This window comes from Hoplias malabaricus, chromosome 2 (assembly GCF_029633855.1).
Source record: "Hoplias malabaricus isolate fHopMal1 chromosome 2, fHopMal1.hap1, whole genome shotgun sequence".
NCBI classification, from domain to species: Eukaryota; Metazoa; Chordata; class Actinopteri; order Characiformes; family Erythrinidae; genus Hoplias; species Hoplias malabaricus.
This window is the reverse complement of record NC_089801.1, coordinates 70,315,544-70,330,803: the sequence shown is the minus strand read 5'-3', so window position 1 is coordinate 70,330,803 and position 15,260 is coordinate 70,315,544.

Here is a 15,260-nt window from a genome sequence, read left to right as displayed (position 1 = left end):
GTTCTCCCTGTGTCTGCGTGGGTTTCCTCCGGGTGACTGTCTGTGAGGAGTGTGGTGTGTTCTCTCTGTGTCTGCGTGGGTTTCCTCCGGGTGACTGTCTGTGAGGAGTGTGGTGTGTTCTCCCTGTGTCTGCGTGGGTTTCCTCTGGGTGACTGTCTGAGGAGTGTGGTGTGTTCTCCCTGTGTCTGCGTGGGTTTCCTCTGGGTGACTGTCTGAGGAGTGTGGTGTGTTCTCCCTGTGTCTGCGTGGGTTTCCTCCGGGTGACTGTCTGTGAGGAGTGTGGTGTGTTCTCCCTGTGTCTGCGTGGGTTTTCTCTGGGTGACTGTCTGTGAGGAGTGTGGTGTGTTCTCTCTGTGTCTGCGTGGGTTTCCTCCCACAGTCCAAAAACACACGTTGGTAGGTGGATTGGCGACTCAAACGTGTCCTTAGGTGTGAGTGTGTGAGTGAAAGTGTGTGTTGCCCTGTGAAGGACTGGCGCCCCCTCCAGGGTGTATTCCCGCCTTGTGCGCAATGATTCCAGGTAGGCTCTGGACCCACCGTGACCCTGAACTGGATAAGCAGTTACAGATAATGAATGAATGAATGAACATGGTCATATTTCTATTTGTTCACTGTAAAACGTGCAAACTTATTTTCACTTTGTTTACATATGTTTGTTTAATTGACATGTAATATTTTAATATTTTTTTTCTTTTTCCAAAGGTTTTCATACAACTGCCTGTAGATTAGTAGGTGGGTGAATACTAGGATCATACGCCTACACTGGAACAAACGCAGATCTGCTTCAGATGGTAAGTGGGCTGGAGATGAGACAGAACTAATGAGACGCTCAAATGTCTAATTTACATTTGAACTGTGGTCTTCTGTTATAACTAGTTTGGAAAATAGATTTGTGACACTAAAAAAATTGACTCATTTAGTTAATAAACTACTCATTTAGTAAAAAAAAAAAAACCCTACATTTTCCTGACATTCGTTTATTTATTGATCACCATCAGTACCACTGTTGCTTTAAAATAAATGAATTAATGAATTAAATGCCAATATTACAGCATGTGCATGTTCATTTTTGTGATTAAAAACCTAATTTAAGGCTAGATGTTTGTGTTAATAAGCACACAGATTAATGCAGTTGGACTCAGTTGTTTACTCCACATGATAACGTCTGCTGTAACATTTTCCAAGTTTATAAAAAAAAAAAAAGCTTCATCTTCCATGGACAGCCATTCTGGAGATGTCTAAATTCTCTCCTTCTGTTTCAAACTAAACCAAGATCCAGATTGTGTGGATGGTTCAAGCTTTCAGGCCAATATCAGGAAGTTGGGGCGTTATAAACGATGGATGTAATCAGGCAGTTTACTCAGATAAAACTTTTACGTTTTATAAGTGAAAGCAGTATAATTACCATAACAATACCATGCTGTCTTAAGTGAATACTGCTTCATTAGAGACATGGGCATTATGGCATTATTTGATATAAACAATTTTTCAGTGAGTTTAAAGTATCACTAAGTTCTTTAGAGCAGCCCAATGAGATTTTAAGGTCCAAATATTACGTACTGTTCCTTTTAAGGTTAGTTGCACAAGTCTTCCTTTTTTCCCTTTGGGTCATCTATTACTGTAGTAAACATAAATGAAAGCTAACATTTAAAATCTGATTGTCACTTACTTCTGTTCTACAGCAAACTGCACACTACAGTATGGTTGTGATTTGGGACACAGCATCAATCAGCTAGTGGAAGGAGTTCCAAGTTTTTAAGGTGGAACTGAAAATCTGAATAAGGAGCTGCTGAATATGTAGAATAGGCATTGCATATGTAAGCATGGGTGGCACAGTGGTGCAGCAGGTAGTGTCGCAGTCACACAACTCCAGGGGCCTGGGGGTTGTGGGTTCGATTCCCGCTCGTTCGTGTGGGTTTCCTCCGGGTGCTCCGGTTTCCTCCCACAGTCCAAAAACACACATGTTGTTTTTGAGTCAAGACACACTCAAAAAGTGTCCGTAGGTGTGAGTGAATGTGTGTGTCTGTGTTGCCCTGTGAAGGACTGGCGCCCCCTTGAGGGTGTATTCCCACCTTGCACCCAATGATTCCAGGTAGGCTCTGGACCCACCGTGACCCTGAACTGGATAAACGGTTACAGATAATGAATGAATGAATGAATATGTAAGCAATATGTGTCTTACATAAGATGTAAATTAAGTAGTAGTAAATTATTTATTTATTTTTCTGCAAAAAAAGGTAAAATGAACCTAAATGCACACCTTGCTTAGGACCTTGGTCCAGACTGTCATGTGTAAATTGGCCCTTAAACAAAATTCACTTGCATTCAAGCATAGCCCTTTAGACTGATATGTCTGATTGGTACTATGCATGTTCAGTTGCTTTTGGCTGTGTATACGTTGATTTATGCCATACCTTGTGTTGTTGTATACTGAGGACTTGTGAACCAATACATTTAGCAAATTTGTCTTTTTAAGGATCAAGTGGCTGATCATTGTTCAGATCCAAGTGTTGAAGGATACTACATTATACCAGAAGAGAGACATTTATAAAACATTAAGAGCTTAATGGTTTCTAATGTTTATTCTTGAGTAAGCTCTGATGTTCATTCTACACCAGACCGATTACTTCCAGAATGACTGATATCCTGAAATGAGCAGGTGTAGCACTTAACGATGTGCTCTGATGTGCTAATAAAACTCAGTTAATGAGGATATGTTAGTTTTCATTACTAGGAATTCCTAATGCACAGATATATTTTCATTTCTCTAATTAACCTCTTTTTGTTCTCACACATTAAATTAAAGCTTATTTGTCAGGTTTTACATGGAAGATATTTAGGGCAATTGATCAAAATTGACATTCTGAACTTCTAATCGACACACTATTGCCTATATTGATTAGTTTTATGTCTCCACTGTGTGTTCATGTGCTGTCCCTTTTTAAAAGCACGATACGAAAATGTAGTCACGTGATTCTGCCCGTCTGCCACATGGACCAAACAGCTCGTACCAAAGAAAATCACAGCGTCAGTGGTTTGGACGTACTATGTTTGGACAATAATTAACTAAAATTACACTGAACAAAAAGTGATCAAATGTAAACGCTGAGAAACACTGGAAAGATCAGACTGCTCTACAACACTATACTACCACTATAAAAGCCATGTGTTTTAAGATACTGAATCATTTGTAGTAGTTGAATTACAAATTGGTAATAATTCAAGTATCAATAGATCACTGTTTCAATAACAATTTTTTAAACATATTTTCAATATTCATTTACACAATCTGTCACTGACTGATGGTCAGATACAGTTCGGCATCATGGGCCAGAAACTAAGGGCAGCTGTGAAGGAGTTATCAGAAATAGCTGAAAGGTCTAGTCAGGGGTTGTGGATAAGAAGAGCACAGATTACATGGGGAAATGCACTGTAGAGGTGCTGTTGTGGTGGTTGGGGATGTAGCATGTAAAGTTCACATGGAACTGGTGGCACTGAGCATGCATTAACGGTGCCAGTGGGGCTAGGTACAGCCTTAGTCACCAGGGAGGCCAGTGTGGATCTATGGTTGTTGATGGTAAAGTGTAAGGTAGGACTGTAACCTACCTTTGAGGAGTATGGGTCTGGGACGCCAATACTTCACTGTTGAGCCGTCTGGAGGTGTCATGGGCTTAATTCAGTGAAACACAGAGAGGAGGCGCCTACCTGATGACTCCTATGAAGAGCTAGTGATACAGTGTGTGTTTTGGATGGTCATGCAATGAGTAACCGTAGATGTTAAGGAATAGCTGGTTGCTGAGGGGATCATAAATGGCCACAGCAACCATAGTGTTGAGGTGTAGGAGCGAACAGGAATTTTGGTGGTGGCAGGTAGGAGGAAGAGTGTGTGGTGGGCCCTATATGAAGCTCTAATGGGTTGGCATAGGATATTTTACATCTTGTGTATGATTATAATTTATTGTTCATATCGATATCAGAATTATATCCTATTGACTGATATTAAGAAATATATTGCGATATAAATTTTGGTCATATCGTCGAGCTCTAATTTGAATATAATCCTCATGAGAAAAAAAGTTGTCCATATAATTTTTGTGGAAAATGTGTCCATTATATAATTCTCTGAAAATCTTAAATGAAGTCTCCTGAAAATTGTGATAATCATTTTAAAGGTGAACAGATCTGCTAAATATACAAAACAAATTTTTAGTTTAAGTTGTTGGTTTCTGTGTAATATTTGAATTTTTTTGTTTTTGTCCTGACATTTCTACATAATTTATGTTGACTGGGATTTGGAACTTTTTGAAGATTTTGCACAAAACATTAATGTGGTTAGATTGACTAATTGGCAGAATTTCTAGAGTCTAGATTTGCACATGGAAATGACTTGGCTTTTTTAAGAAATAAAGTTTCTTATAATACAATATTGTATCTTCTGCTTTTTGGTGTGATTATGTAATTAGAGTGAGAACAGATGTTGTCTCCTACATAAACCTAACAAAGAAAAAGTAATGGCATTGAGCATGCAATGAAGATACCACTGACAAATGTTCAAATAGTTCACATCAAGAGAGGTGTATGAAAGCACTGATGTAATACTAAAGAAACTAAATCGCACTTTGCATCAAGACCAAATACAGATTATAACATAAAATCTCTTTAGAATACCCAGTGGCCAAAATCCAAAAGCTCCATGAGTAGAAATCAATTGTTCCAAGAGGAATCAGCTTGGATGTGTTTTAAGGTGAAAGTAAGCCACAAGAGCTGCCCACAGAATCTGTTGGCTGGTAAATTGGGGTCATACAGAAGGTCGTCATGAGCTTGGCAGCAGGGGTGTCAGATGGGTGATGTAGATTTGAGCCATTGGGGATTACGGATGTAGAGGCCCAACAAATGTTCTCTAAAGCCCAGTCTTTCCTGCATTTAAAAAATGCATTTGTTTTTTTTAAACCTACAGAACAGTAAACTGCTTTGAAACACAAATCTTTCTGTCATAGTTATGTATTTTTAAAAAGCAACACCAGTGGCTACATTTGTAACTCATGTTTTAGTGTAACGTATGTATCACTTTCAGCAATACAGTTCAAAGTCTCCTGAGTTTGGAAACATTTCCACCTTAAGTGATCTGAAACAGTAAAAATAAGTCAACATTACCCACCTGTGGAGCAGCCATGGAGCAATATCCTCATCTTGGTTCATGCTTTTCAGCGTTTGTGGTTCTCTCTGTCAGCAACCAGCTAAACCTAACACTTAACGTTCCCTTAAGGTCCCAACACGGCTCATCAGGTAGGCCCCTCCCCTCATATTTCACCAAATTAAGTTCACAACAGTACGACTAAGGCCATACCAAGCCCCTCTAACACATTTAATCCAAAAGCTATGATCACTTATAAAGAGAAATCTAAACACAAACCTGGTCAGAATACATTTGGGGTACTTTTCCATATGTGATAAGGGTTTCACTGTGTGGGTGAATGCATGATTAAATACATTATAAAAGGCTTTCTCTTTCTGTTGAAAGGGATGGGACATGTGGAAGGTCTTGTGAATAATGATGCTATGGAAGTGATTTAACTATACAACATGCTAGTGGTGAGCGAAGAGACGAAAGGTCAGCTTCTCGCAGCCATTCCTGAATGGTAATGAGACTCTCTTTCTTGCTCTGTTCTTTTGTGTCCCTTCTGTCTCCATGTCTCATTAAACCACACTTACAGCTCTGCCTTCTAGACCCGAGCTCAGCTTCCTGTAATCAGGGAAAGATATCATGCTATCTCTAATTGATTCACAGGATTTCATGAACTTCTGATGACTCCCCCCCCCCCCGAAGTATTTTATAAGGATGAGCCCAAGGGTTTATTTCGGGCCAAAGATTTCCGGGAAAGAAGCAAGACTATCATTACTTCCAATATATCAACCATGAAATGTGACTGCGGATCTGGCAAAAAGTGATTGTTTTAAACCTATAAAGTTTTTAAATATGTTTCTGACACCGTTTGAACGGAGCAACTGTAAGAAGGTAGAGAACAGTACATGTTTTCTAACGGTTTGTGAAAATGTCACACAAAGAGATGGTATTTTTGTGACTGGGTGTTCACTTGAATGGTGCCATTTCTCCAACTTGCAATTTCACTGATTTATCAAGCATTTTATTTATATTAATATTTTTTTTCCCTTTGGACCAACGTTGGTTCTCGCAATTACTGGGATTGTTGCAAAATCCAACATGTCAACTAGCTGTAGGTGGATAATAGATTTCTACTCTGTGCTAATTATGACTGAGGTACTGCTCAAATGGCTTTTTGGTGCCACCGCGAAAAGGCAATTTACTCCCGCAAAGAGGAATGACTTCACTCCTGGTGTAAGCAGCCATCCCTGAAACACAGATTGACGAGCAGGACAGCAAAAAGATCTGTAGCTCTTTTATCTAAAGACCTCATTATATCCTTTGCTAGCTTTGAGTGTATGTAAACACTGAAGTGAGGCATAGACTAGGTAGGTGAATTTAAAAAGTGCAGGGAAAAACATCTAGCATTCTGCCTGGTTACTGATTACACTATTTTGAAAGACGTCAGACACAATGAGCTCATTTTGTTTAAATTGTTACCAGTAAACTTGAGGTGCTGTGCAGTGTGTCCATAAAAAACAATGAAATTGCAAGTAAATCATTAAATTTCTAGAATTGATTGAAAACAATATTAGGACCAACATAAATCCTAAAACTCTCTTCATATTCTGTACAAATTGCAATCTGCTAATCTAACACTTCACTTACAAGACTGCACCAGGTTGTCTGTTCCAAAACGTGTCCTGTGTGGGGTTGAAACATTCATTCATTCATTCATTCATTCATTCATTCATTATCTGTAACCCTTATCCAGTTCAGGGTCACGGTGGGTCCAGAGCCTACCTGGAATCATTGGGCGCAAAGCGGGAATACACCCTGGAGGGGGCACCAGTCCTTCACAGGGCAACACATACACTCACACACTCACACCTATGGACACTTTTGAGTCGCCAATCCACCTACCAACGTGTGTTTTTGGACTGTGGGAGGAAACCGGAGCACCCGGAGAAAACCCACGCGGACACAAGGAGAACACACCACACTCCTCACAGACAGTCACCCGGAGGAAACCCACGCGGACACGGGGAGAATACACCACACTCCTCACAGACATTCACCCGGAGGAAACCCACGCAGACACAGGGAGAACACACCACACTCTTCACAGACAGTCACCCGGAAGAAACCCACGGAGACACAGGGAGAACACACCACACTCCTCACAGACAGTCACCCGGAGGAAACCCACGCAGACACAGGGAGAACACACCACACTCCTCACAGACAGTCACCCGGAGGAAACCCACGCAGACACAGGGAGAACACACCACACTCCTCACAGACAGTCACCCGAGGAAACCCACGCAGACACAGGGAGAACACACCACACTCCTCACAGACAGTCACCCAGGGGAAACCCACGCAGACACAGAGAGAACACACCACACTCCTCACAGACAGTCACACGGAGGAAACCCACACGAACACGGGGAGAACACACCACACTCCTCACAGACATTCACCCGGAGGAAACCCATGCAGACACAGGTAGAACACACCACACTTCTCACAGACAGTCACCCGGAAGAAACCCACGCAGACACAGGGAGAACACACCACACTCCTCACAGACAGTCACCCGGAGGAAACCCACGCAGACACAGGGAGAACACACCACACTCCTCACAGACAGTCACTCGGAGGAAACCCACGCAGACACAGGGAGAACACACCAAACTCTTCACAGACAGTCACTCGGAGGAAACCCACGCAGACACAGGGAGAACACACCACACTCTTCACAGACAGTCACTCGGAGGAAACCCACGCAGACACAGGGAGAACACACCACACTCCTCACAGACAGTCACCTGGAAGAAACCCGCGCAGACACAGGGAGAACACACCACACTCCTCACAGACAGTCACCCGGAGGAAACCCACGCAGACACAGGGAGAACACACCACACTCCTCACAGACAGTCACTCGGAGGAAACCCACGCAGACACAGGGAGAACACACCAAACTCTTCACAGTCACTCGGAGGAAACCCACGCAGACACAGGGAGAACACATCAAACTCTTCACAGACAATCACCCGGAGCGGGAATCGAACCCACAACCTCCAGGTCCCTGGAGCTGTGTGACAGCGACACCTACCTGCTGCGCCGGGGTTGAAACATTAGACACCTAACAACTGTGGGGAAAACCTGGTAGAATCTTTTTAAAACAGTTAAATTTTAGTGGTTAAAGCATTTTGAAAAATGGGGAAATAAAATTCCATACTTGCAGTTGAGCCAAGAGCTGTGCTAAGAGAATAAAAAGATTTGTAGCACCACTTGGTGAAAAAGTGAAATTAACTCAGTCTTGGCATTTGGCTAATTGAATGTTTTCAAGATTTTCTTTCACCCAAAATAAATACAAATCTTGCCCTAATGTCTGTTTTTCCCAGGCATTTAATAAATGCATGGTGATATTTGACTCTTTCACATCACTGTGTATGAGAGTCAGTGATAGGTAGAAGGTAGAAGACTGCCGCTCCCCCAAGCAACAGCTATATTCTCTGAGATTGTAAAATGCAGAGATGAGTAGGTCAGCCAAAGACTCCAGGGTTCTTTTATGGAAGGAACTCATTATGTTTTTCTTTCTTGAGTCTATACAAACATTGGCAGGAGACATAGTTCAGAAATGCCATGAAAATGAGCAAAATACAAAAATAGTTGAAAGCTGTAAAAAGGCGGGGTCCAAGTGGCTGCAGGGGGCTTGGGGTTTTATTTTATTTTATTTATTTCTTGAGATTTGTTTTGTCAAATGCTTTTTGTTTCTAAGGTTAGTGTTTTTATAAGCAATGTGCAAATAAAGCTTTTCACAAAGACTGCACACATTAGCTTTGATGACCAAAGTGGGGATGGAACCCTGATCTGATCTGAAAGCAGACATTTTACATATTTAACCACAGATGGACTGCAACAGCTTTTGAAGTTAGTAAATATTTGAAAGTTCTAGGCAAAAGGATTCATGCTTCCTTTTATCCAGTTTAATGATTGACTCGATTAACTATAACATGTGTCTCATGTGCTGCTTCACGTCTTGTGGTCTAATATTGGTTACTAACATAGGAAACATTGTTCTTGTGCATACTCGCCGTGTATAAAGCCATGCAAATACAATCATTCATCTTGTTTGCTGACTCGGAGGGTAATGCCGCACATGCAGTTTCGAGTCCCATGGACTGAGATTGAATATAAAAATACATTTTGATTGATTAGTCTAATATAAAGAACCCCTTTCACCAGTTATTAAAGGTGATCTTTATAGAACTGTTTACCCAGCATCTCATCCAGATAATAGATAGATGGTGGTTTCATTAGTAGATTTCATCAGTGTTGGGCTGGATCAATTGATCAGATTGTTTATTCAGGGCACACTGCTTGTTGATGTTTGTCAACCAAAGCAGTAAGGGACTTCAAGAAAGACAAGCAAGGAGAAAATAATGATTAGGTACATTATGAGCCAAAATGTGTTTTTAGTATGAGAATAGAGCTCAGAATCATAATTTAAAACAGCTGCTAAGTTACTTTCACTTGCGACGTCTGTAGTAGTTCCCTCACTCACGTGACACTTAATGTCCTCGTTGAGCTGAGTGCTTGTTGCATCTTGGAGTCAAAATAATAGTTTAAAATGCCAAACATGCTGCAAATCCTGAGAACTGACTATTCCCCCCTACCCCCCAATTACAGATGTTGCTTTGGCTTGTGCAATAATGTGCTCTCTCAAACTTTTGCCAAAATTAAGACAAAAACGAATGATGCCAATTGGATGAAGGCTGAAATTTGATGGCGGTGTTATGAAAATGTACAGAAATTATGCTGATGAATACATAACTGTCTGTTTCACTAATATTCCATAGACCTGGAACGCCAAACGCGGGATACAGTTCATTTAGAAGCATATCATACAAGTCCAGTGTTTTATGCAGCCTGTAAGCTAAGCAGTACTGATGGTATTGACAGGTACTAATGCCACTGAAACAAGAAGTATAGAGTAAATATATGAACCGAAGGAATGTAGTAGAATACCGTAGAACAGTTCAGACACAAAATATGAGCAGGTCTTCAATGTCAATTATTGAAATGCTGTAGCAATGTATAACTAAAAATCAGTGCATCTGTGGCACAGCCTCTCATTTACATAGATGCAATATTCATTCACTGAGACATTTAAATGTGATCCTGTTGGTTCACTTTGATTTGGCACCCCCCCCCCCTCCACCCCAATCTCCATTTGGCAAATTTTCTTTGAAAAGTAAAGCAAACCCAAAGTGTAGAAAACTGTCACTGGATTTAATTCCTCCTGAGTTGAGAGCTTTTAAAAATGATCTTCAATGGCCCTTGATTGCAATGCATATTCAAGACATCATTTTACCAAAAGGTGGACCCAATGGTGTTCATAGCCTGTTTGGGTATCTTCACATAAACGGATGTAACCGATTTTCTTTGGCAGGTTTCTTGACAACAATGCAGTAATTCATATTTTCTGCAGTGGGGACAAACCCTTGATGGAGAGATTGATCCTGCTTTGCTGGAGTTGATGGCATCTTTCTCAACATGCGGATACATGGGAGATGCTGTGAAGATAGGGGCAGTTTGAGTGTTTGATTTAGGCTTGTTCCAACAAAAGAGCCTATGAATACGCGTTGCCATATTAATGAAGACGTCATTTCTGATGTGTGTTTTAACTAGAAGCCAGATTTGACGTTTCTTTGTTGCAATGTTTAAAAACAAAAACATGCCCAATTTGGATTAACTCATTATGTCCCTCTCAACCGATGGTGGAACACCAAATGCACAGCAGAAGCTGAATTCAATCAATACTTCGTTATGTATTGAAAACGAATACAGATATTGAATGACAATACTACAAGAGATGGCTAACACAAGGATGCATACTAATTCAAACGTATAATAGGATAACCAATTGATGTGTATAATATCTAATTCTGTAAGTGCTGTAATAACAGGTTTGGATCACTCAGGGTTTTAAGAGAGAATATAAATACTGCCTTTGATTTTAAAAGTTTGGACAAAGTGATGGTGGACTGAGTACGGTGCCAAAGAAAAGAAGGAAGTGGCAGCACCTGCCCTTTACCTAGTGTGTCTAAACAGAGTATTCACTGTGTGTAGGCATGCCAGACTTGCCTTTCCACACATTGCTGGGAAAGAAAATAGAGGAAAAATGAAACGAGAAAGAGAGTGTATCAAAGCTGGGCTACCGCAGACAACAACACCTTACAAAATAAACCTTAGTTCAAACTCTACTACTCATATCAACAGTCTCACAGAAATATGCATGCCCCATAACTCTGCTGAGATTGCTCCTTTTATGCGTCAAGACCCGCCGCCCAGTAAGCCCAAAGGAATCCTGATTGGTGGAGAAACAGCATGCAGCGAGTCTTGTCTACATGTGCTGTGGCACCAATCAAGTGTAATGGAGAATAAAGGAGAAAAAGGAAAAAATAAACAATACAAAACTCACGTGTGTCCCTGGCACATAACACTCACGCAAACCTTAATAGAGCTGTTGTGATAGGACACCCAGCCCTCAGTGGTTTAATTGGTGTATTGCAGCTGAAGCATCCATCCATCCATTATCTGTAACCGCTTATCCAGTTCAGGATCGAACGATGGGGCCAGAGCCTACCTGGAATCATTGGGCGCAAGGCGGGAATACACCCTGGAGGGGGTGCCAGTCCTTCACAGGGCAACACAGACACACACACACATTCACTCACGCACTCACACCTACGGTCACTTTTGAGTCGCCAATCCACCTACCAACGTGTGTTTTTTTTGGACTGTGGGAGGAAACCGGAGCACCCGGAGGAAACCCACGCAGACACAGGGAGAACACCAGCTGAAGCATGTATTTGCAATAATTTGTATATCAGCTGTGACATGTGAAAATATCTAGGACTGCTTTGTCAGTTTCTGAAACCAAACTATCTAGGGATGCACTGATCCGATATTAGGATCGGATACAAATCCCGATACTGACAAACATAGCTGGATCAGATATGGGTTAATGGACTGATCCATTTATTTTCCATTCAAATTATTTAAGCTAATTTTATTTTTTTCTCTTTTTCAGCTGCTACCTTTAATTTTTAAGTGCTTGCATGTTTACAATGTTTGATTACTGATTGTATTTGACCAAGTTATTTATTTATTCTCAAATTCAGCTGCTAGATTTTATTTTGCATTTCTGTCTTTTTAATTTTCAATTTGAATGTTGTGCCAATGTTGTGTTTATTTTAGTAACAAATAGCATTTTAGTTCATTTATATCTGTTAGTTTGTAATATTTTGTTAGTGTTTTTGTTAGTAATGTTTAAGTCAATCCTTATACCTCAAGTCTCTCCCAAAAGGTGAGCTATATGACTTTTTAATTCAACAATGGTATCGGATCGGTATGGGGTATCGACGGATATGCAAAGTTTATGTATAGAAACGAAAAAAGTCGGATCAGTGCAGCCCTAGAACTATCAAAGTACCAAAGTGTCAATTTATTAAACATAAACCTTTGGACATGTGCCCAATGTTAAATCTGTGAAAATGTCCTCAACTGTAATCTGCTTATGGTGGCCATATTCTGGTTTTATTGCCATTATTTAATATTTTGCTGTCTCACAATTATGCAGCATACATATAATGTACACATAATTTAAAATGTATAGGACTGCGGGTTACTGAGGAACTATTTGCGTTTTATAGCACCCACTATCTGACAAATAATGGTGACCACTATTGCCAAAACCTTCTGGAATCACAAACAAAAAAATAAAACACAATAGCATTTTATGAACTCTTTTTCCACTTCATTAATTTATTACAAATTGGTGCCACATCCACACTGAACATCCTCTGGACTGAGGTCCACCATTTGATGGTGCCTGCTAATCAGGCTCAAATTATGAAATAGTTCTGTGTAAACACATGAATTGGCCACGACAGATTCTTTACCTTACCCTAATTTAAAGCATTTGGGATGTGCTGGAGAATATATAGAGTTGGTTCAACCGTTCTGTCCCTGCAACTTTGAAGCAAAAATGTATGCAATGCTGGATAGAAGTGATCTGACATGACGTTTGTCTTAGAAACATGAGTCAAGAAACATGAACTGAATGTACACCAACCACATCCCACTGTAAAGAAATTAAAAAATAAACTTAACTTATAAAATCATAAGGCAAAACATCAGGAACTGATTTAATATGTATGTAGTTGTGTAACTGCATGGAAACGGCTAGCCTGGTGACATGATGCTTTAAGCAGGCTTGGATCCAACATGTTGCAGAAGATGACATTCAGCTTCGAAGTGCAAAGTCCCAGCCGTGAGGCTGCTTGGAAGAAAACGAGCTAGCTATGAACAAGCTAGCTACATGTTTGAATTTTCAGGCAGGCTTGGTTTCCTCATGCCGTAGGAAATGGCATGTCACCCACCATGGTTTTCTTTTTCTTTTCTTTTTTTTTTCATATAGCTGTGTGGAAGTAGCCAGTCAGCTATGTCTGAAGCTTAAAGCAGGCTGACATCCCTTTGTTATAGACAATGACATTTGTGGTCTCCACCTTTGAGGGGGTTCTCCTGCCTGAGAGTGAATAGCCAGCAGCTCCAGGGAAATTCAAATTGGTCTCTCACTGCCCACAGTGTGGCAATAAGTCCATTTTAGCACAAGAAACCTGCCTTGTCTTGGCAAGCTCAGTCCAGACTGCTGAATGAGGTTACAGCAGGAGGTAATGACTTGTAGGGGACAGAGAATCAAGTCAGTGGGGATATGTACATGTGGAGTTGGTGTAATCCATGACAGAGCATGACTTGACAGACATGTTAATTACATATGGACTCTGGTCTGCGCCAAAGGTTTGAGTACTTCTGTGGTGTTCTTTGTGCCCTAAGCACTTAATGTGCCCCATATACAGTGATATTTATTATAGTTTTAGTGACATTTCACCATGGCACTGAATGCTGCACCGTTACAGTGTTGTTATCAGTCTGATATTGAAAATTTAGCCAACATTTCACTGATAACTTGGCTCTTTTTGGTAACACATTGACACCTATAAATGCAGAACTATGTCTGATGTGTGGACGTTTTTCGTAGTTTCTGCAGAGAATGTTTTTTGGGATTCTCTGTGGTGAAAACCAACTTAAAATATCAGTGACGCTCAGTGCACCCACACCAGGTTAAACAACAAAGATACTCTCAACCGCCACAGTGCAGAGCCCTTCTTATATAAAACACATGAAAATAGCCATTCAGCATCTGAATTTATTACTGAAACATGATAAACGATTCCAAACACTTGCTCAGACACTGTCTCGCCCTCGCTCGCTCTGTACCACTTGATGCCACTCTCTCCCTCGCTCTCCAAAACAATCCCAGTGCTGCACTAATTTGCACCCCTCTAGAAACAAAGAACCAGCAGTAAATCTTTGATACACTTGTAAAGAAACTACTAAAAGATGAACATTACTCAGTACAAATACTGAAGAAAAGGCTTGTCCTACCACAACCTACAATATTTTTATGCATTAATCCAATGTGATTATTTTTTTCTTTAATTACAAAAAAAATAAAGTATCGGTTAATATAAGTATCGGCTGCTCCAATGCGCTAGCCATTGGTTATCGTATCGGCCCAAAAAAATCTAAATCTTTGCATCCCTATTATTAAACATACGGGCAGTTTGCCAATAAATATCCACAGTATTGTCCTCTATAGATGATGTACTTAAGAACATATTCTTGCATATATCCAGAATGAGTGTACAAATCTTAAATCTTTTGGCTTTAAACTATAGTATTCTGTTTAAAAAACAGCCGTTTCTATATGCAGACAGATTCTTAAATTTGACAACACTGAAGCTACTGTTGACTGCCTCAGCGCTACAAACCGTCTGCTGTTCCAATGAGACTTTGTGCTTGGTTAGTGTTTGTGTTTTTCCTCCCATACCTAAGCATTGACCTTGATGCTCCACTTAGCGTACGAGTTGTTCTGTGCATACATAATACTTGTGACTGCAGCCAAGGCTAGGTAACTTAAGCAAAGGCTCACAGGGGAGCTAGCGATGCCCCTAGACGAGATGATGAAACGAATGGGCTGGAATCAATCAAAATTACTCTGCACACGGCATTAACT